Source organism: Chamaea fasciata, unplaced genomic scaffold (genome assembly GCF_029207755.1).
Source record: "Chamaea fasciata isolate MVZ Bird 193981 ecotype frontalis unplaced genomic scaffold, bChaFas1.0.hap1 SCAF_4, whole genome shotgun sequence".
NCBI lineage: Eukaryota > Metazoa > Chordata > Aves > Passeriformes > Sylviidae > Chamaea > Chamaea fasciata.
In genome coordinates this window covers 42,006,717-42,029,054 of record NW_027094089.1, presented here as the reverse complement: position 1 = coordinate 42,029,054, position 22,338 = coordinate 42,006,717, and the positions used below count along the sequence as shown (strand labels likewise).

General features: G+C 41.9%; 1 protein-coding gene across 2 annotated transcripts in view; it reads right to left on the bottom strand.

Moving 5' to 3' along the window:
* Nucleotides 1-21,922, bottom strand: part of SNCAIP (synuclein alpha interacting protein) — a 108,551-nt gene extending 86,629 nt beyond the window's left edge. Inside the window, exon 1 of one of the 2 annotated variants that reach the window (XM_066181379.1) lies at nucleotides 21,746-21,922. The gene's annotated coding sequence lies outside the window, so the exon portion shown is untranslated. The remainder of the gene's footprint in view (nucleotides 1-21,745) is intronic. The other variant, XM_066181380.1, reaches the window with a different exon arrangement.
* Between the last annotated feature and the right edge of the window lie 416 nt (nucleotides 21,923-22,338).

Genomic DNA, 22,338 nt, shown 5'->3' with positions numbered 1-22,338 from the left:
TCTAACTTTAAACTGTTAGAGAGTCTTTTGTCCGTCATAGATGAATATCGGCATTAGGGCAATATTCATATTTTTTTAATAATTCACCACTCATGGAGTTTTGGCCACCTCGGTGGTCCCTCCCGGCCCTGGCCCACACACACGCGGAGACCCGCTGGAAGCGGTTTCTGCTCCCATAGCTAGGAAAATATGGCGGACCCTTAGGGCGATCTTGTGGTGATATTAATCTGGAAGGGTTGAGGAAAAGCAGAAAATCCAAGCCAGGGTGCTGGTGGCTGCTGTAAGGGAAGCGCAAAAGATAGGACGTCCTCAGGAGTCAAGGAGGACGGAGTGGAACAGTGCCCCCAGGAGGCAACCTCCCCCACCTAAAGGGAGCTCGGATAAACCGAGAGAATTCCCAGAGTTTTTTTTATTGTAAAGAGAAAGGGCAATCCAAACGAGATTGCCTGAAAAGAATAAAGGATGAGGAGATGTTTTAGGAAGACTTAAGGATATCAGGGGTTTTCCACAGAGAAACTAAAAAGCCCCCGGTAAAATGTTAAGACCTCAGAAGAAGTGCTAAAGAGAGTAAATGAATGAATATAGGAATGCGAATCTGTTTCTGTTGTCCTTGTGTAAGCAGAATGTGTGTAGCTGTCAGGGACCTTGTTTGTTTGGCGCTGTGGGAAGAAGGCGAGGAGGATGGCGGGTGCCTTTGCCCGACCCCACACTGCCTCAGGTTTTGCCTCCGGGACCCCACTTCAACTCTTGAGGAGGGTTCAGGCTCCCCCCACCCCCGCAAACGGCGGTGACTCCCCTGTCTCAAGAGTCCCGCCCCAGAGCAAGCTTCCTTTTGGCAGGCTCGGCGCCCTCACTGCCCACCCCCCCCCCGCCCCTTGCCCCTTCCCCCTTTAGAATCCCAGCCACCCAAGCCAAGCCCTACGTCCCTTACCAAAGTGCACACACAAATCCTAGAAAAAAAGGAAAGGGAGAGCTAAGAACAGCCCACACCCGTGCTGCTACGCAGCTGCTGCCTGCGGTGTCTGCCATGCCTCCCGTTCCAATTCAAGCCTTTCTAAGGGTTTTTTTTGGGGTTGTTTGTTTTTTGTTGTTTTTGTTTGTTTGTTTGTTTGTTTGTTTGTTTTGTTTGTTTGTTTGTTTGTTTGTTTTCCTCCAGCAGCACATAGTATGTGAAAGGAAGGAAAAATGTTAGGTTTTTTGGTTTGCGGATAGTTCAGCAAAGGTGGGGGATGGAAAGAAAAAGTCAGGATATGCAGTAATAGATAGGAAATCAGGACGTCTGGTGGAATCGGGTCCTCTGAATGCGGGCTGGTCAGCTCAAGCATGTGAATTGTAAAAATTTGGGAAGAAAGGGGTTTGATCAGTACTCCGGGAAAAGGGTTGGTACATGAAGAGTTAATAAAACAAATCTTGGAAGCAGTAAGAGAGCCTAAAGTAATCGATGTGGTGCATGTAAAGGGACATCAGACAGGCATGCAGTTTCAGGCTCGAGGAAATAACTTAGCAGACATTGAGGCTAGGAAGGAAGCAGTCTTGACAGTGAGTACACCTGTCATTGAGGAGGAATATCATTCAAATCTTTCACAAAAAAAAAAAAAGAAATCAAAGGATACAAAAAGATAGGAGGGGTGTGGGGGTGTGGGAAGAAGGAAAATGGAAATTGCCTGACAGTAGGGAATTAATATCTAAGGAATACACCCAAAAAATCCTGAAGAGATTACATCAACAGACCTGTTGAAGAACACAGGCTTCGGCAGAACATTTTTTGAAATTCTATGGGTGCAAAGGAATTTATGAGCTAGCAAAACAAAAAGTACATGGGTGTGCGACATGTGAAAGAATAAACAAAACAAGGGTAAGACAAGTGCTTCTAGGGGGAATGCCCCCTAGCTTATCACCCATTTGGGCAAATTCAGGTAGATTTCACAGTTACCGAACGTTGGGAGGTACAGGTATTTATTGGTATTAGTAAATCAACTAACATATTGGGTAGAAGCTTTTCCTAGTGCCTGGGCTACAGGACAAATGGTTACTCCATCAAAAATAACTAAGCAATAGGCAGAGGCACTAGGGATTCAGTGGGAATACCATACCCCTTGGCACCCCCAAAGCTCTGGATGAGTGAAGCGAATGAATCAAACTTTAAAAGGACAGTTTTCAAAATTAATGTTAGAAACTAAGATGTCATAGGTAAAGTGCCTCCCCTTAGCACTTCTAATCAAAACATGGAAAAAAATACCTCTAACACCTCACGGGGAAGGTCCTTTTCTCGTCCTTCTAACCACAGACATTGCAGTTCACACAGCTGAAAAAGGCTGGACTCACGCCTCCCAAGTAAAAAGGCTGATCTCCAGAAGGAAACCCCTGAATGGAGAGTTGCCTCCTCCCCAGGTGACTTGAAAATCAAGCCTCAGCGTCATCATCAATAACCGAGAAAGACACGATAAGTTAACTCCTGAATGTCCCTGCTATCCATGCGTCGCTTTTACTTGTTATTATTTGGGGGGCTCCTTGTAAAAGAGGTATTAGACCTTGGGGTTTGTGTACTGCGAGTTATGAGGACGAATTAGTGCGGACCCATTATTTCTTGGCGGACGCTACAAATCTGGGTTTCTTGGAGCTAGATTCTCCATTGTGGTTTCTTATATACAAAATATAAACTAAAAAAAAAAGGGATAAGGGGTAAATTGGATTGTAGAGCCCGAGGAGTATTAATCGAATGCCGGAGAACTAATAAAGTACCCTGCAGGAACGATGCCACAAGGTTGTCCAGGTGGAGCACAGTTAAAAGGAGGTTTGCAGGACAGTCAAACTATGGGTCCCTGGAAGAATACCCCTGCTGCTGAGAAGATAATTTTACCCCGCCATCGGTTGCAACTCGGTGGGCAGAGGCAAAGGCAGAGGAGTACGCCCATGGGGAACCCTGATGATCCTGAGCTCATGTGCCCCACAATTGGCCAGCATGCAGAGAAGATGCCCAGTATTGAGACAACGAGCCGGATAAGTAAGTGCAGGCTTTGTCTCGGGACTGCCAAAATAGTACAAGTAAAAGCAGCGACTCTACCTTACCTGGCACAGTATAACTGCCCTGAAAATAAGCAGAAGGGGTACTGCATCTCTAATGGCACTCGATTTGGGGTGTGTCAAGTAGAAGGGAAAATCATTTGCCACAGCCCAGAAGCATTACCCAAGAGACAGGGGTCAGAGCTACTTCCTACAAAAAGGGGGGGTTTTACACATAAGAGACCAAAAAGAGATACTAAAAGGGTGACAATACTTACCTATGTAATCACACAGTTTGGATTGGAGGAAGGAAGGAAACCACATTCGTGGCATACTTCCAGGTTAATAGACTTTGTTATGACAATAGTAAATTAAATATGTGTATGAAGCATGGAAAAACCTACTGGGTTGGAAGAAATCAAAAATATGATAAATTGTTTCATAATAGTGAACCTATTATGTTAGATCTCGTGAAAGAGGATGCTGAAAGGATATGTCTAAGATATGAGAAAACTTTTTGTTTTACAAGGGATGAGGAGGGATTAGACCCAAAGACCAAGATACAAAAATTAGCTCAGAAATTGAAGAAACAGAAATCAGAAGCTAGACGGAAACAGAACAAGAAAGAGAACATTAAGCGAACAATATGAGCAATTGGAGAAACAGAATGGGGATTGGGGCCTGCCCACCTAAAACAAAAACCTTTTTATTGAATTAATGCAAGAAATAGCAACAAAACTGAGACTGGTAAATTGTTGGATATGAGGAGAATTGAAATTGGCAGAAAAATGGCCATGGAAGGGTGAGAGCTTAACCCTGGAGCAGCTTTTGAAATGGGACAACAAGCAAATGTCAAAGATACTGCCCCGACAAGAGGGGTGGCTATTGGATCAGAGGGTAATCGGAACTATCTGCATTAGCAGAGAAGGAAGGGAATACACTAATGTAGTGGGTTATACCCCGTGTGGTTCCACTTTAACAGTTAATTCAAACAATAAATCAAAAAAACCTGGCAACCAGAAACCCCCACGGGGTATTTGAGCCGTGTAAAGGAAGATAAATGTGAATGGATGGAACACATAAGATTATGTTGGCACAAAAGCTCTGGAGTTAACCCATGCCAATCCTTACAAAACTCGGAGAGATTTTGGAGAGAACCTGAAGGGGTATATATCCAATGGAGGGCTCCAGGAGGTATATACTGGATCTGTAGGAAAAAGGCTTACAGTGAACTTCCCCACAGATGGAAAGGTTCTTGTACTCTAGGGATGATTTGGCCATCATTTCTCACACTACCTAGAGCAGAAAGTAATTTGCTGGGAGCACCTCTGTATGAAATTTTAGGTAGAAAGAAAAAAAAAAGAAGAAAAAAAAGAAAAAAAAAAAAAGAAAAAGAAAAAGAAAAAAAAAAAAAAGAAAAAAAGATAACTAAAGAAAGAACATCCCAATGTAGGAAGAAGTCAAAAATGGGGAAATCAGGAGTGGCCTGCTGAAAGAATAATAGAATACTATGGTCCAGCTACCTGGGCTCAGGATGGGAGTTGGGGTTACCGTACTCCTATCCATTTGTTAAACAGGCTAATAAGACTACAGGCAGTGGTAGAAATTGTATCTAATCATACCTCAGATGCTCTGGAGCTAATAGCCAAAAAACATTCTCAGATACAGGCATTTGTTTACCAAAATCGTATAGCATTGGATTACTTGTTGGCTGAAGAAGGAGGTGTCTGTGGAAAATTTAATGAATCTGAGTGTTGTATTGAAATTGATGACGACAGAGAAACTATCCAGGGTTTGGCAGCAGAAATCAAAATGGTAGCTCATGTCCCAGGGCAGAAATGGAACTCCATACTCCAGGCCTCATGGTGGGACCCACTATTCGGGACTGGAGCCTGGTGAAAAACATAGCCTTACTAATATATTCTGTCGTTCAAGGGATGCAGATAGCAGCACTTCCAACAGATCCAGAGATGACTACCAGGAATTCAGGTCCAACCCCCAGGATCCTGAAATTACTGGAGCTAAGGGAAACAGACAATGATAAAAATAAGGCAGGCAAAGCACTGGCAAAATTTGAGATACGAGTAGCCAAGGAAAATTTTGAAAAGTACTGCATCCTACCAGATAAAGAGTGGGATGAATTCACAGATTAATTTGGATGGAAATAAACTAAAAACTGTTGGGATTTCTTAGATCAGGACAAATAGTAGTCATAACGAAAATAGACACAAATTAATGTGTTGATATAAAAGGGGAGGGATTGTGATAAATATTGTAGGATTAATTTGTATTTTCTTTTTTTATAACATGGTATAAAACCTATATAACTGTAGTCTGAGAGTTCGTTTTTTATGTTACTGTACAATGTTCTTAAGCCTAAGGAATGCAGGGTTCCCGGAAGACATTCCTCTGCTGAGAAACAGAATCACCCACCACCAAGAAAAGAGGGTGCCACCCATGGAAGATGGAACTGAGCATCGCCATCACCGGCCATCAGCCAAGCACTTAGCACCCCATATCCATCATCCCAATCCCGTCAAGAACATACATCTTGATGCCTGGTTCCTGCAAACCCAGACACAGGTTTATGTCTCCCCAGAAAAAACTATTCACTAAAATCACATCCAGAAAAGAAACCAGATGAGTATGAATCCAAGACCATACACACAAAAGAATCGATGAAGTAATAGGTTGCACAAGTCCGGGAACTGTATAAAAATGGACCCTGCACTCCCCAAATTTGTGAACCAAAGGGGGATTCTGTGCCACAGGGGGCAGGATCTGCAGTTCACCCAGTACCGATTTCCGGGATCAGAACTGCACTTCGTTTTTTTTTTTAATCGGGGTTTTCCTATTTCTCAAATTTCTCAAATTCTTGATTTTTTTTGTTTTTATTAATAAATTTGTTATTAATATTTTTAATTCACAGATTTGGCTTATCATTTATAACAGACATGGCACCTTGAATACCACAGGGTTTGAGTGAGGAATGCAAAACAATTATTACCACCTCTTTTTTAATGTACACCAAATTTAGTTTACAAAGCAAGAAAGAGAATGACTTCCTTCACTCTACAGAATTACAGCAATGTAAATATCACCACTGGAGATTTTTTCACTTTCTCAATTCTATGGAAGCCATCTCCCCCAAAACAGTTTATTATTTTGCCATTCTGTAGGCTCATGTCTAGAAAAAATTGTAATCTGTAAATATTTTAAAAATATTTTCCAAGTGCTGTAATTTTTCAAGCATATTGACTAGTTTACACCATTCCATTTATGGGAAAAGAGTATTTATATCTGTTGGTCCTGCGAAACTTGCATTTTCCATGTTTTAGTTGGAGATCTAAAATACACTTAGGGAACTTTATATTACCCTTTACCTGTAATTAAAACATGGGTTTTGCCTTCTTCCCCATCACAGCCATGGGTCTTAACATATTTTAAAATATTAATGAGAAAAAAAGCCCTTTTTTATCTTTTTTTTTTTTTTTTTTTGGTTGGTTGGTTTTTTTTAGTTTTAGTTTTGTTTTTGTTTGGGTTCCAAACTATTTCAAGAGCCAAAATTACAGCAATGAATTGATAGTGCAATATTTTCTTATGGAGGTTCTAGTAAGATTGAATTTATGATGTAATACACTGTATTACCCCACAATCAACACAACCTCAGAAACTGCAAGATCTCAGCAACATGTAAAAAGCAGTTCTGTCAGGGTCTATGAAAGGGATTTTTCCTTTGCTTTTGAATGGTGAAAAACCATAAAGGATATCATATCAATGAGTGGGCTAAACCAAATCAAAAGCAACTGAACCAAAGGGAAAAAAAATTACGTGTCTTATCAAGCCATGAATAATGTTAAATTAGACAAAAAAAGCAGAATCTAGAACAACCAGTAATAAAACAGAACATGCACAACAGTGGGAAACCTGCCATTGACATATTTTGTTGCACTGAATGTACAAAGTGTCAAGTTTGAATTGTGCAGCTAGCAACTAGCTCTAGCTAGTAACTTCCTCTGAGCTTTAAAAGTATTTTCTTAAGCAGAACTAGCAAAAGAATCTTCAAATACATTTGTTTTGAGTACTGCTAATTCAATGCTAACACCAAACCCAGGTTCAAATAATACATTCACATATAGATCTGGAGATTTTCCATGGAAAATTACGACTGAGCAGAACATCAGGAATTTAACAAATCTGTTCTTCAGTCATTTTAGAAATGTGAAACCTGACCAGAAAAGCTCTCTTTACAAACTAATCTTAAAAAACACTCATCGTTTTTTTCTACTTCCTACAAAATTTCAGGAAAAAAAACCCCACTGCTATGCCAAAGTGGGACTCCCTGGAGAAAATGTATACACATTTTTACAATTACTAGGAAAAGTCTACTGCAAATTGAATTTATTACTTTATTAGTGGAAATTCAGCAGCTGAACTAACAAAATCAAGTTGATTGTTGATTCTTTTTAATAACTGCCTCTTAAATCAGTAATTCCATGGCAGAGAAAAAGATTTATTTCATGTTACCTATCTGTACTACCAATGCCAATGCAGGAAGTCCATAAATGTGAATCCTCAGGATGCTTACACGCATCACTGAGAACAGCAAAATGAATGGTTATGCATCTGCAGTCTGAACTTTGAGATGAATACAAGCAAATTGTGAATGCGCATTTTTCAAATGATTGCGCCCATTATTTTCCACTGACTGATGACTGTTGGCAGAAATGAATAATACATTTTGATATGTAGAGGTTCAATAATCACAAGTACAGAGAGAATGTATGTGTATATATCCATCTTCTCTGCATACATAATACTAAAGCTGTATGTTTTCATCTATTTTTTATACTTAAACATCAAATAATTTATAATGCAGAACTATAAAATATCTATAGAACACTGCATCAATGTAAAAGTACAAGTGCTGTTCAGCATTTCTGTCAATCCTCCATTAAACCTAGATTTGAGACCAAACCAAAGACTTACATGGATCAAGTCATGGTCACTTGGAACACTGAGAGATATAAAATGCTGTGTTTTTTCATGTCAAGATTATTTGCAGCTGTCTTCATTGTTTCAAAGAATATTAGTGACAAATAAGTGCATTCCACAATAAAGCCAGTGCTTATGCCCTTAAATTCACAGGGCAACTGCTAAACAAGGGCTGGGAAATCAGCTGACCTGAGTCCTGACGTATTTTTACTGAACCAGTACACTGCTAACGTAGAAGTAGAAAACACATATGTGTAACTAACTTTCAGTAACATTGTCAAATAAAAAGGAATTAACTATTTGAATACTGATAATGTCATACTTTGCATGTCTACATTCCCTATCAGGCTTTGTAACATACCATAAGCCACTTATCAAGACATCAACCGCTACATGTTCTGTATAGAAATACACAAAAAATGAAAATTCAACCATTATATCCTAAATGGTGGCTGAAAGTGTAAAGCCCATGTATCACCTAGAACCACTTAAAAGCAGCACAGAACTTTACTAGAATAAAGAAACAGCATACAAAAAATGCATGTATTCACTGGCCTCATATTTACTGAAGCAAGACTTCGGAGACGTGCATTTTAGGAGAACTAAGCAAAAGATTCAAGAAATTAATGGCTCAATATGGTTCCAAATCATCTTGAGAAGAAACTGATACCTAAAAATATGCATGATATTTTGATTTAACAACTTTTTACTCCAGGTAAAATTTGAAAAGTACTGTGCTGTCAAAGCACTCACAACTTCTAGTCTTTTAGCAAAGGTAATGAATATTGAGCATCTGCAGGGCTGTTTGAGTTCATGAACTACAGCAATAAAAAATATGCCTCTTTTTGGTAGCCTAGTTCTTATGTAAAAATCCAAAAATAATACATCCTAGTAACCACATCCACAAGGAACCAGATACTTGGCCCCAAAGTAAGACAGAGGAGCATAGGGCTTATGGCAACTACCACTGCTAATGTAGGCTCCAGCACTTATGTTAGGATGAAATCAAGCATAGCAGAGTTCAGCCTTCCCAAATCATGCGCTGGTTTGGGGGGAGGTGGAGGATTCTGTGTCAATGTCTTTAATAAAGCAGATGTGACTCATTGCACTCTCCTTTCAAATCATAAACTGAGGTTTCTTTCTCTGAATTAGTGGCAGGAACACTGGGGACAGTAGCACTGGGGCAGCAATCCTTCTTAAGTTTTTCCTCAGAGCAATAATTTCACTTAAATTATATTATTTGATACTGCGGTTTTGTTACACAAATCCTGACTTTAGTTTCTCTCCTTAATACCTTGCATTCTTATTCACCTTATATTCTGCATGTACTGATAACAGAAAAATATGGAACCAATTTAATCAGTATATCATGCCCAAAAAGCTGCATTTTCTTTTCATTGAAGAACATATTTCACTTATAAGTGTTGCTTCACTAAAACCAAGTAATCTAAAATAACTTTGCTTAACATACTTTTAATGTTGAAAGCATGTGTTAGGTCATATTATGGTCTGAGGTTTTTAAAATTATTACTATTTTTACATGGATGAGTAAAAGGAATTTTTCTAACACTTCCTTGCATCTTTCCTTTTCCTATTTAAATTACTCAGCCTAGATTCAATAATAGTCCAAAAGAATCTCAACACCTTGTAGCCCCATAGTGGCCTGTTCAGTTATTTCTAGAAATATCCTGGGAAAGAATTAATGCCAAACAATGCTCTAAAGTTTGCAACATTCAAGTACTGTATTTGAAGTTAGAAATTTAGAACTTGCCTTATTTACATTTCCCTGCCAAAATCCTGCATTCAGACCCATGACGATTTTTTGCTTCATGTGAGCTTTAATTATAAATTCAAGGGAAAACTCCTATGTAAGTACATTCTCTGCTTCAAGGGTCACAATATGCCAAGTGTATCCACCATTTGTATGAAGTCTATGCACCATCCTGCTCTCTTGTGGGAGGCCTGTTTTCTCTGCAACAAGGTTCAAACCACTTTCTTATACCATCTTTCAACTACACCCTTTTATAATCTCTCCTTTTATATTTTTGGGCTGTCAATTTCACTGCAACATCCTTTGTGCCCTGAAACTGACTAGAATATCTAAGAGCTAGACTCCAGCAAATTCTGACACTCCAAAGTTCAAAGCTGAATTTTCTATTGACAAAAGGTGAATTGCACTAACAGTCAGGATCGGGGGCAGGCAGCAGTGGGTAACCAGCATTACACTTCAGTTTGGAATGTGAGCCAGCCTCATGCAGGGCACATCACACACAGCATATATCTGTGCACATAGTACCCACAGACCAAAAGAACCAAACCTCAAACTCAAAAATCCCAAACCTTGAGCTCAAAAAACTCACTCCAGAACTTGCGCTCCTTTTCATTCAGACCAATCCACTTTCATTTGAGACTACTTGATAAATAAAATAAACATGACAGCTACTATATGCATATATTACAGGTATTTACTTTTAAAGCAAAAAGAATTGAAAATACTAAAAAGAATATTATCGTTTCTACTGCAAACTGACTTTCTACTGACTTAGAAATGACACTTCACCACTTACACCTATGCAAATATTTTCATTTTGATAAAATTAAAATGACGAGAGTAGAGATACTTCAAAACTTTTCATACTTTATTCTGTAGACATAAACTATGTTTGCAAAAATTCTTAAAAGTTAAACAGTGCAAACTATTGTAAATTTAAGCACTTCAAAAAAGAACATTTAATTTCAATTACAGTTTGGTGGAAATTCCTGAGAGATATCTATGCCTCTGAAACCAGAATGCTGTCTTCTGAAGCAGTTGCTATTTTCTCATTTGAGAAACAGACTGCAACTGCACCTCTGTAGCTACACAATGCTATCCTATATAGAGCACTGCTATCCAACATTATTTGTATAAAATGTTATGGGCACCACATACAACCAGCACTAGTGTTCAATTGTGCAGCTATTAGTGCTGTAATATAGTGTGGGATGAGGGGGCAGAAATGCCAGTTATGGAACGGAAGTAGTACAATTATTTAAGCTGAAATTTTTTAGTGTCTTCAGAGATTCCCAAAACCCTTCACAAAAACCAGAAAAAAAACCCCAAAAAGCCCAAACAAACAAACAAAAACCCCCAAACAAAAACAAACAAACATATGCTGAAAAAATGTACCTCACTACCTCACTACATGAAAACCCACGACGTTAATGAAATTTACACTAAGCACATTTCTTTGCTTGTACTGATTTTGGTGAAGGGATTAACTGAAGGATCCCATTTCAATGCTTTGCAAAAGGTGATCTGCCTTAGGCAAAGCACACTGAAACTACTCCGAAATATCAGGCGTGCATTTTCATTTCTTGTCTTCCCCATCTAGCACTTAACTAGCCTAAAATTATTTAAAATTTTAGACTGCCAAAGCCCTATAGCAAGTGGAAGATTTCCTTGCAGCTTTTTCATGGATGGTCATCAGTAATGTCCAAGTGTTTCACAAACATTCCTCAATTTGCTCACAGTCTTACAGGATTACAGAATGAGAAAGCATTATTAACCCCATCCAGAAGCTGGGAACAAAGGGGCTTACAGGAAGCGCAGAAAAACACAGCAGAAGGGCCATAACAACAAGCAAGGGAGCACACAGGTGCTCCTGTGTATCTGTCCACATCTCCAGACTGTACTGACACTGCCAGAAGTGGGAGGTAGCTCTCATTGCAGTTCATTTACTGTATATATCTGACACAAAAAGGCCCAATGAAGACAACCTAAATATGAAAGCACGTTTCACGGCTACAGCCATGCAATGTTTCCGGTTGTGCTTAGCAGCATGCAAGGCCACCATCACAGAGACAGAAACACAGGCTAGCTATTCCCTGTAGCCTTGTGTGTATGAATTATAACAATGTTTCTTCTCTTCACAGTGTGTCACGGGATCACAGAACAGCTGAAGTTGGAAAGCAACCATGATCTCTGAAGATCATCTAGTCCAACCCCTCACCCACACCTCAGCTAGTGCCTGCTGCCCAGGACTGCATCCATGTGGCTGTTGAGCATCTCCAAGGATGTAGAGAGACTCCACTACCTCTGAGAAACCTGTGCCAGGTCTTGGCCACCATCATAAACTGTTTCCTCAGCAAAGCTGCTGATAACATCAAGCTGATAGTGCAGTTGATACTCCTGAAGGGTGGGATGCCATCCAAAGGGACCTGGACAGGCTCAAGATGAGTGTACATGGGCTTGAAATGAGGTTCAACAAGATCAAGTGCAAGGTGCTGCACCTGGATCAGGGCAACCCCCAGTATCAATCCAGGCTGCAAATGAAGGCACTGACAGCAGCCCCACTGGAAGGACTTGGGGTGCTGGTGGATGAGAGGCTGGACATTACCCGGCCAGGAGCACTCACAGCCCAGAAAGCCAAACGTGTCCTGGGCTGCATCCAAAGCAGCAGGGGAGGGAGGGGGTTCTGTCCCTCTGCTTTGCTCTGGTGAGACCACACTGCAGTGTCCAGCTGTGGGGTCTGAGCACAAGAAAGACAAGGACTTGCTATATCTGGCCCAGAAGGGGGCCACGAAGATGATAAAAGGGATAGAACATCTCCTGGGAGAACTGGGATTGTTCAGCTTGGAGAAGGCTCTGAGGAGATCTCATTGCGGCCTTTGGTACCTGAAGAAGGACTACAACAAAGTTGGAGACACATTTTATACCATGACTTGTGGAAATAAAACCAGGGGCAATGGTTTCAAAGTAAAAAACAACCAGAACAGTTTGGGTATTAGGAACAAATCCTTTATTGTGGGACTGGTAAGGACCTGGAACAGGTTGCCCAGAGAAGTGGCGGATGTCCCACTTTCTGTACCACACTTTGAGCTTCACAATTTGAAGGTGTTGGAGCTGTACAACATAAAGAATGAATCCTTTTCATAACAAAAATATTAGGCACTGTTTGATCACTACATTACAAAAAGATGTTGCTGCTGTCAGTTCACAGTTCTCGACTATATTTTCTTCTCATTTTGTAAGTGCAAACAATTAGATAATTTATTCAAGACCACATTGTGGCTGAAACCATGCTTAGCTTGCATTCTTGTGCAGCACCCAGTGAACTAAGGCTGCTCTTTTTCCTCATAAAGGTGTCACGGACAGGGGTAAGAAACACTTCTTTTAAAGAATTGTTTGATGAAAGATGAGAAAGTATTTTATTTATTTCAGTTTAACCATTTATCTAGAAACAAAATATTTTCTTGGCAGACAAATAAGGTGCAGCATTCCACCAGGCTCAGCTTCACCATACTCCTCTACAGCATATCTCATATCACAGTAATATACTCCTTGTCAGAGTCTATTTTGTATTCCTCTTTGTCTGAAAGTGCTGCTTTCATGTGAAATGTTTTTGACATAAAAAATTGCACTAATTAATTCTTTTGTCTCATCTTTGTTAAATGGCATGGAAATTGCACAGTAAAAAAATTAAGATACTTGACAGATGTTTTTAGACTATATCCTTAGATACAGACCAATTTTACTGTTTTCTGCATGGTTTGTTTGTTGGGTTTTTGGGGTTTTTTTGGGGGGGTTGGGGGTTTTTTTGTTGGTTGGTTGCTTGGTTTTTAATGAGGAAAGAAAATCAATTTCTGCATTAAAAAATTACTAAAATCTGATGTGTGAGTATACCTGTTGTCTAACTTCACTCATACAATATAGCACCTTAAAAAGAAGGTTCACTGACTTAATTTTCAAGCATTTGGAGTAACTTAAAAATTAATCTGACAAACCAAAAATAACCCTTATTAGATAAACTTTAAAAAAAAATCCCCAACCAACAAAAAAACCCCCACAAACCAAAACAAGCCCTTTGCAGTAGAAGGATCTTCCTTGAAATTTTAAAAAAACATACACATTTCTTCTCTTAATTTCAAATCCTTTTAACAGAGCTGGATTGGGTTTTATATATTACAGTGACCTTACTGTTATTGCTGACATTTCTTATCATTCATGTAATTTCACTTTTTCTCTCCCCATAATTGTGCTCTAGGTTCAATGTTTTGATACAGAACATTTTAAAATGCTCACTTTCTAACACAGATCCTTTAACCCAGTCTCAACACTTCCAAAAATATTTGGCCTGGATATGATGGTTCTTTAAGGCTGAATTCAACAATCAAATTTGAAATAGGAACTATAAGATTAATTTTTGGAGTGGAAATTTGCCAGAAGTCTCCCTGACACTCTATTGTCCCTTCTATAATTCCTTACAGAAGGGAATTAAATAGTGAAACAGTCAGTTAAACTCCATGGAAAAGTAGACTACCTCAGTACAAAGAATAAGGGACGCAGAGCATCCACCAACAATGCTGCAGGAGGCATGAAGTGGGTATGCAGTCGTGAATTTATGTCAACATGTGTAGGCGCATCCACTACAGTGCAAATCTAGAGAGGACAGTTAAAAATAGCAGTGGAGACAGATGAAAGCAGACTTCAGCATGGTTTAATAATCTGTCCAGAAGGCTTGGAAAGCCATCTTTTAAGTCTAGGCTGGCATGTCTTCACATCACATACAATTCAGAGCAATTACAGAGCTGTCTGCATGTCCTGCAATCACACTACTTGACTGCAGTGTAGACACATCCAGAAATAGTGCTATTGTAGATATGTTCATCTAAAAACTGCATTTGCAAAAAGCAAAGCCTAGAAGCATACTGTAAAGCATATGGGACCTGATGAGGACCATATGTTGGAGAGTGTGACCATTTTGCTAAACTCCATTAGCTGGAATTGTGCTAATTCTTCCCTCTACACAACCTGCTTCCGGTGTACCCCTGGAGGACTTCCTTTATTCTCCTGTACCATGTGCTGGTTGGCCTTTCCTGTGGGGATTCAGAGCCAGGCCAGATTAAGCTGAACCTTCAAGGACAGCCATTCACCCAGCTTTACTGTCTGATGAAGAGACACCATACACTCTGCAGGCAGCTGAGGGCAACCTCATGACATGTAAACAGCACTCATTCTTCTCCATTCCAATGCAGTACTGGTGCTGGGCTCTGAACCCCTAACCCAAGCAGGCATATTGGTTACCTACTGAATCAAGGCCAGTCCCTTCGGAAGAACACCAAGATACCAATGCCTTTATCCATTAGTGCTGCTAAGAGGGGCAGAACTTACTGTGATGGAGAAATCCAGAGCAGATAAAATCCTTCAAATTCAGGACCTCCTCTCCCCCAACAGTGTTTTACTGCATGGCAGCAACTCTACAGCTACTCTACTGGCTCTAGCCTCTACTGGCTAAAGACTACAAACCACAACAGACACTACATCCTCTCAAGGATGGCTTACTACCATTTGTCCAGCAAGCAACCAAAGGGACCCACACACGTCCTTAAACTGACAGCATAGTGAAAGATTCACTCTGACGAGATTTTGTGGATATTTTGCTAAATCACAACTAGAAGACAAGTCAAGAAGGAATGCAGTTATTCAGCATACTTCGCTGCTTTACCAGGAAAGTATAAAGACACACAAGAGCTAATGTTGATTCAGACAATTAAAGATCTGGTAGGAATTGGATCACAGCAGCAGGGATTACATGCTGGCTAATTTACTGTGGCAAGAAGCAAGCTAGTGAAATACATGAAGTTTTGGGTGCAGGGATAAACATTCTATGCTGCTACCTGTCTCTGTGGAAACCCTGAGCACACACACAGTTGTGCTCCAATTAATTGTCCAGACCTGGGCATCTCAGCACAAAAACACAGCCAAACCTCCAGTCACCAGGCAGAGCCATCCCAGCAAATTCCAATAAACTGTGAGGAGCTGCTGACTGCATTGAAAAGACGCCCTGAAGACACCTTGACAAATTATAAGGCTGGGCAATCACTAACCATATGACATTTAACAAGGGCAAAAGAGATATTCTGCACCTTGGACAGGTCAACCCTGGCTGTAAAGACAGACTGAGAGGCTGGAGAAGGAATGAAAGGACACAAGGAACAGGATCTGATGATTCTGATCAAGAGCAAGTTGACTGAGTCAACAGTATGCCCAGGCAGTAAAAAGGCCCAACTGTATCCTGGGGTGCAGCAAGCACATGGAAGAATTCCTCTACCTTATGTCAAATTGGTACCTACACGAGCAATACTCTCATTTCATGTCAACAAAAGAACAACACCCCATGTCCTGGGGGGCAACAGGGACAGCATCACCACTGGGCAAGAGAGTGGATTGTCCTCCTCTGTTCTGCACTGGGGTGGCCTCACCTCGAGTGCTGGGGGCAGTTTTGGGTGCCACAGTACAAAAAAATCATTGAGTTGTTAGAGAGTGTCCAAAGGAGAGCAACAAAGATGGTGACGGGCATTGAGGGGAAGTTGTGTGAAGAGTGGCGGAAGTCACTTGGTCTGTTCAGCCTGGAGGAGACTGCAGGGAGACCTCACTGCAATTACAACTTCCCTGTGAGGGGAAGAAAAGGGGCAGACACTGATCTCTTCCCTGTGGTAACTAGTGACAGAACCCAAGGAAATGGCCTGAAGTTCTGTCAAGGGAAGTTTAGGCAGGATATTAGGAAAAGGTTCTTCACCCAGGGAAGTGGTCACAGCACTAAGACTGTCAGAGTTTCAATGTTAATGAGAAGCAAATAATTAATGATGTAAGTATAACCCATTCTCCTGGTGATTCCATTCTGTAACTTAAGATAAATTTTTGGCCATGTCCTAGTAACAAGCACAAATACTGTGCTTTATCCAGAGCACAGCACATGAATTTGCAAAATGGTAATATCCTAGACAATAACATTATTTGGATACATACCCTAAGACTCTTTCTATGTAACAAGAGGGGAAATGAGTACACTTATACTTAAAACTGTAGAATGTGGGTCAGGGAATATGACACAGCTTATTTACTTTACTAGCACTCTTCTGCTTCTCTGTGTGGTATATTCACCAAATATATTTTGCTTCATTTTGTTTGGCGCTTTTTTTTGTTTGCTTTTAAGCATCTTGGAGACAGCTTTTACAAATATTCAAATTAGTGTCTCAACAGGCTGACAACTTCAATATTTAAAAACTTGAGCCCATTCAAAAGCAGCTCCCGGGACCTTCATAAATTCACTACAATGACTCAACTGGAACTGCAGCGTAGTATACAAAAAGGCAGAATATTTACATCTGAATTTTAGAAAAGAGAACATGAGGTACATGCACATATAAGCAGTTAAAGGTATTTCCTAATTCTAAAAAAAAAGAAGCCAGTCAGTACGGCGAGATCCTGCAGAAGAACTACAGGGATGAATAACCCACAGAGAACTACAGCTCCAAATCACAATCACAAGCATGCCCCTGTCATGCACATCACAGATTCACCGAAGACCTGGGGCTGGAAGGGACCTCTGGAGATCACTGAATCCAATTCCCCTGATAAAGCAGGCTCACCCAGAGCAGGATCATGTCCAAGCTGGTCCACGAAGGAGACTTCACACCCTCTCTGGGCAGCCTGTTCCAAGAAAGCTATGCAGCACAGCCTGATTTTTAGTCACAGATACAAACAAGTTGGTTAAAATGGGGGGGTTGAAGGGAAGTGCTAAGTTCCTGATTAGAATTTCATTTTAAATGGAAAGCTCCAGATTGTTTCAGTAACAATAAAACAGAAGGGGGGAGAAGGGGGAGGATTAAAATTATAAAAAGAGGTCATGTAGTACACTGCATTGAGTTCAAAAGATAAGTAAGACAATGGTTTTTTTATCTGGTATAAACAAAAATAATGCCACCAGTTTGACTGCAAACAAGAACTGAGGAGGAAATAGAACCGAAAAGGAAATGTTTATAGCAAACCTCACAAAGCTAACGCTATGTTTTAACCAGAAAAAAAATACACTTTGAAGCGCTGCTTCATAATTCCTTATGAAGTGCAAATCAACCATATGCATAGTCAAAATAAGCTTTTGTAAACACTCTGTAACATACAAGAAAACATACCTAATGAAGGATTGCCCCGACTGCCAAACTATGACAGCTGAATTGTACTTTTCTTTGATAACTCTTAAGACCTTCAGACCTCTGAATAACTTGGAGTTTACTGCAGAAGATGAAATCTCAGTTCCACCCTAGACAGGTAAATAGTAGATGACATTTCTAGCACAAAAATTAATTATTTCCCCCCTCAGTTGAAAACTCTCTTAGGGACTTAAATCAATAAAGTATCTGATGCATACATTCTATCTTCTTGTTTCCAATGGTTCCACTGTGCATATAAACCTATTATAGAACCACGTTTGCATTTAAAGAGAAATTCCCTTGTGTTTACTATGCACCTGCTCCATGTAAGCCTATCTTCTCTACCTCCTTTGAGAAACAACAGATCTGCCAGAAAGAGGGAACGCAGACACAATGCTACTACAAGTCCACCTGCCAAATATGTAAGCACCATTTCCTTCAGTTTAGTTTAGTTATGGTCCTATTTGGACAAGAGTTGAAAAGAATTACTATTTGCCCTTCCAAAATCCAATGTTTCTCAACTTTTTCTAACATATTTTTCATTTTGACAATGAACATTTACATTTCAACTGTAAAAAATCACTGCATTTGCTAAGCAACACACAGGAAGGCACTGGCAAAGAGACTACTTACAGACTTGCACATGAAAAATATAAACTTTTCTTTATTTTACTCGGCATTAATTTTAATTATCATGGCTACGTAGTGAAGGATGAGACATCTTGACATCTCTTGACATCTGCCTGAAAAGAGATGCAGGTTTACTCTACTAAAATTAAAATTAAAAAAATAATTGTTCCCTGCCTCCTTGGTCATGATTCATCGGTTGCCTCTGGAGCTTCATGCACACCATCAGACACAGACAAGGGTGCAGATAAAGCTCTGCTACACACCTCATCTAGTCAGCTGAAACATTTAAACGCCAGATGAGGGAGATAACTTGCTGCATCCCACAAAGGCTGCTGAACTACGGGTCTTTGTGTTCATGAGGTGCAGCATCACTGCTCCATGACACCAAACAATGTTGCAAGTGCCATCAGCCCTGCACCACTGCCAACAGGACTTCTGTGCTGCTGTGACAGATGAGTCACCCCACAAGGCTGCCTCTGGCAGTCTGCTCCCCTTTCTTGCCGGCACCTCCTCGCACATGGAGGCAGCACCACTTGTGTGTCTCTGCTTCAGAGGACAGATGCTACATCAGCTGCAGCAGGGTTGTCATGCTTTCCCCTTCCTGCTTCTTATCAGACAAGTGTCCAAGGACAGAGCTGCTATGGAAGTAGGTATAGCTCTGAGACATCCTGGAAGAGGACTGTGAGAAAAAAAGCTGTGCCAATGCAGGTGGTATTACACCTCAGGTGTATATGGGATGAAGACTTCTTCCACCTATGGAGCCCACATGGGAACAGATTTCAGCTGCCAGGAAAACTGGACAATTGGGAAGCAGAGGGACACTTTCAAGCTCCGCTGATGCCCAGTCAAGAAACAGCTACTAAATATGTAATATTTGGGAATACGGTTTTGCAATTATGAAAAAAAATTACTTATCACTTACAGTACTCTGTGAAAGGACTGAATCTCAAAGGGTACCCTCAGACACCTTGTTCAAGCACTCTAATTTTACACGCAGCTCTTTGTAAACTCAGAAGCTGGCAGCAAAGAACTCATGACATACTGACTTTCAATGTTGCTGTCATCAGTGAAAAAAAATATTAAGACAAGCAGCTTCTAGGTAATGTAAGCTATCTTCTACAGAACTTCCTTACCTGAAAGACTGCCCATCTCCTTATGCCAAAATTACATTAAATCATTCTGAATACCCTGTACTGGACTGCTTCCCCAAAAGAGAAGGACCTTCTTCTTTTTTTCACAGGCTCCTTGATTTTGGAGGTAACTACACTGGGCCAGTACTCTGATTTAGTTCTATTTTACTCACTTTTTCAACAAGCTACAAGTCACACACATGCTTTCTGCAGCACACTTGAATCAATGATACAGACCAGAAATCACCTGGAAAATAGGTGAACCGCCAGTTTAAGACAGTGTAAGTGACTATATTAAGCAGAGCGGTCAGTCTGCGTAAGTCGGTCTTTGACACCAGAAAACATGCAGAAAGTAAGCATACCACACCTGACAAAGGGAATCTTTTCACTATAGGCCTTTTCACACTAAAAGGGCTAACTGTGCTAACTTAGGAATACTTGAAGGAAAAGTGACAATTTTTGTACTGTAACTAGTGATGAGGCAAGTGTCTCTTTGACAACTGAACAGGTCAAATTCTAATTGTTTTATTCATATGAAAAGTGCTTCTCATTGTGTGTGAACTACCACTTAAACTGTTCTTGAAACCAGTTTTTCAGCTTACCTGCTAAAAATATGGTTCAAAAAAATATGGCTCCAGTATTTCATAGGGCAGGTTTGCAGGCTTAGCAGTATGAAGACAGAAGTGGCTTGCCAAGTTCACCAACCATGAGCTCACACATGAGCTAGTTGCAGAGGATTTTAAGGTGAAGAAATTCATGTTTATGGGTGGTAGTAAGGCAACAGGTCATGCTTTTTATGGCTTCCTAGAAGCACGTGCAGTTCACATAACTCCTACAATCAGTAAGGGCAGGACACCATTAGAAGTCTGCTTGCTGCACAAGCACAAGTCTGCATGCTGCACAAGGCTAAATGCATGCACATCATTGAACATAATTTCTAGCTGCAGGATCAGTGCTATTTGCACAAAATATAAAATTATTTTGATTTTCCAATACTACGGTTTTATATCTTTCTTCAGCTACTTAGATAACAGAAAAGGGTCCAATAGTCCAGTGATTTGTTTGCTGCAGAATAATCTTTTAAAAACCTTTTTTTTCCAGTTACCTTTTGCTGTTGGAATGCTGAGGTATAAAAAGAGGCTAAGATGCTAAGATTTTCCATGGAAAACATATGGCACTAGCAGTTTTTTGGTGGGTTTTGGGGTGAGGGGACTTTTTGAGGAACAGTTGTGACTGATTAAAATCTCAGTAAGAGATGTGGCTTTAAGCCAGCCATTGAAAGTGCTTTAAAGGTGGAAACACTGACAGCGAAGACTAAGACCGTTTAGGTGCTGGTTTGTATCCAGTACCATCAGAACCTGATCGTCGAGCTTTTCTTTATATAAATGACATCAGCTCACAAAAAACACCCCTTGATGCGGGTATGGAAAAGGTTTGATCCCTGCTGCTGCAAAAACCCGATTTTGGACTGACCCAAGTATAAGCCTCGGAGCATGTTCCTACCAGAAAACTTGGCATTTGTTACCCCACAGTTACAAACATGCAACTCCTACTTGATTTTCCTCCAGATTTCGGCTTGCCCAGCGGACAGGAGGGTGCTGGCGGCCGGGTGCCCGTCCGGACGCCTGGCTCCGAGGAGAGTACCGGCAGATCTGCGGCCACTGCGAGTGTCAGTGGCTTACACTGCGCTACAAGGGCTCCGCGGCGGCACTTCGCACGGCTGACATCACGTATGTGCTCAGCCCCGATTTCCTGCGGAAAGCACTTCCCCGGAGCGGGCTGGCGGGGACTGGGGCTAGGGCCCGCCCCCCGCCGCCGCTCCCGCCCGGCGCCCGCGTCTCTCGCCGCTCGGCAGCCCCGCTCCGGCGCCCGCGGGGACGCTCGGCGGGGAAAGCGCCTTCAGCGCCGTCCGCGCCCCCGCGGGGCACCCCGGGCTCGGCTCCGCGCCCCCTCTCCCGCCGCCGCGGGGGCAGCGCTGTCGGCGGCAACAAAGCCCTCCGCTCCCCTCTCCTCACCTCACCTCACCCCTCCTCTCCGGTCGGCCGCGGCCGTTCCACGGCAGCCGGGGGTGATGGAGACGGGGGAAGGACCCAGGTGCCGCCCCTCGGCTGCCGCCCCCCGCCACTCCTCGCCGGTGCAGTCAGCGCTCCGGCAGCGGTCCCACTCCCGCCGGCCCGCCCTCCGCCCCTGCCCTGCCACCAGGCAGCGGCCGGCAGGAGCGGGAGGAGGAGAGGGAGAGGGAAGGAGGGAGGCGAGGGTGTGGCTCCGCCCGGCCCTGCTGCGTCACAATGCGGGGGGCGCTGCCACGTGACCGGCGGCGCGGGGCGCGGGCTGCGCGGGTGCCGCGCTGGGGCGGGAGCGGCGGGAGCGGTTCCCCCCCGGAGCCGCCCCGCCACCTCCAGCGCCGACTCTCCGCGCCCCGCGGGTCCTGCGCGCGTGGGGAGCGTTTTCCCCGCGGCGCCTGAAAACGCTGCTCCGGCGTCTCCAGTGCGAAGCGCGTGGCGCCCCGCCGCGCTGAAGGTAATGGAAATGCAGAGCTCAAACCTGGAAATGCCGAGTTTCCATGCGCTCACGTCTGTTTAAAATAAAACTCGGTGGGGGTAGATTT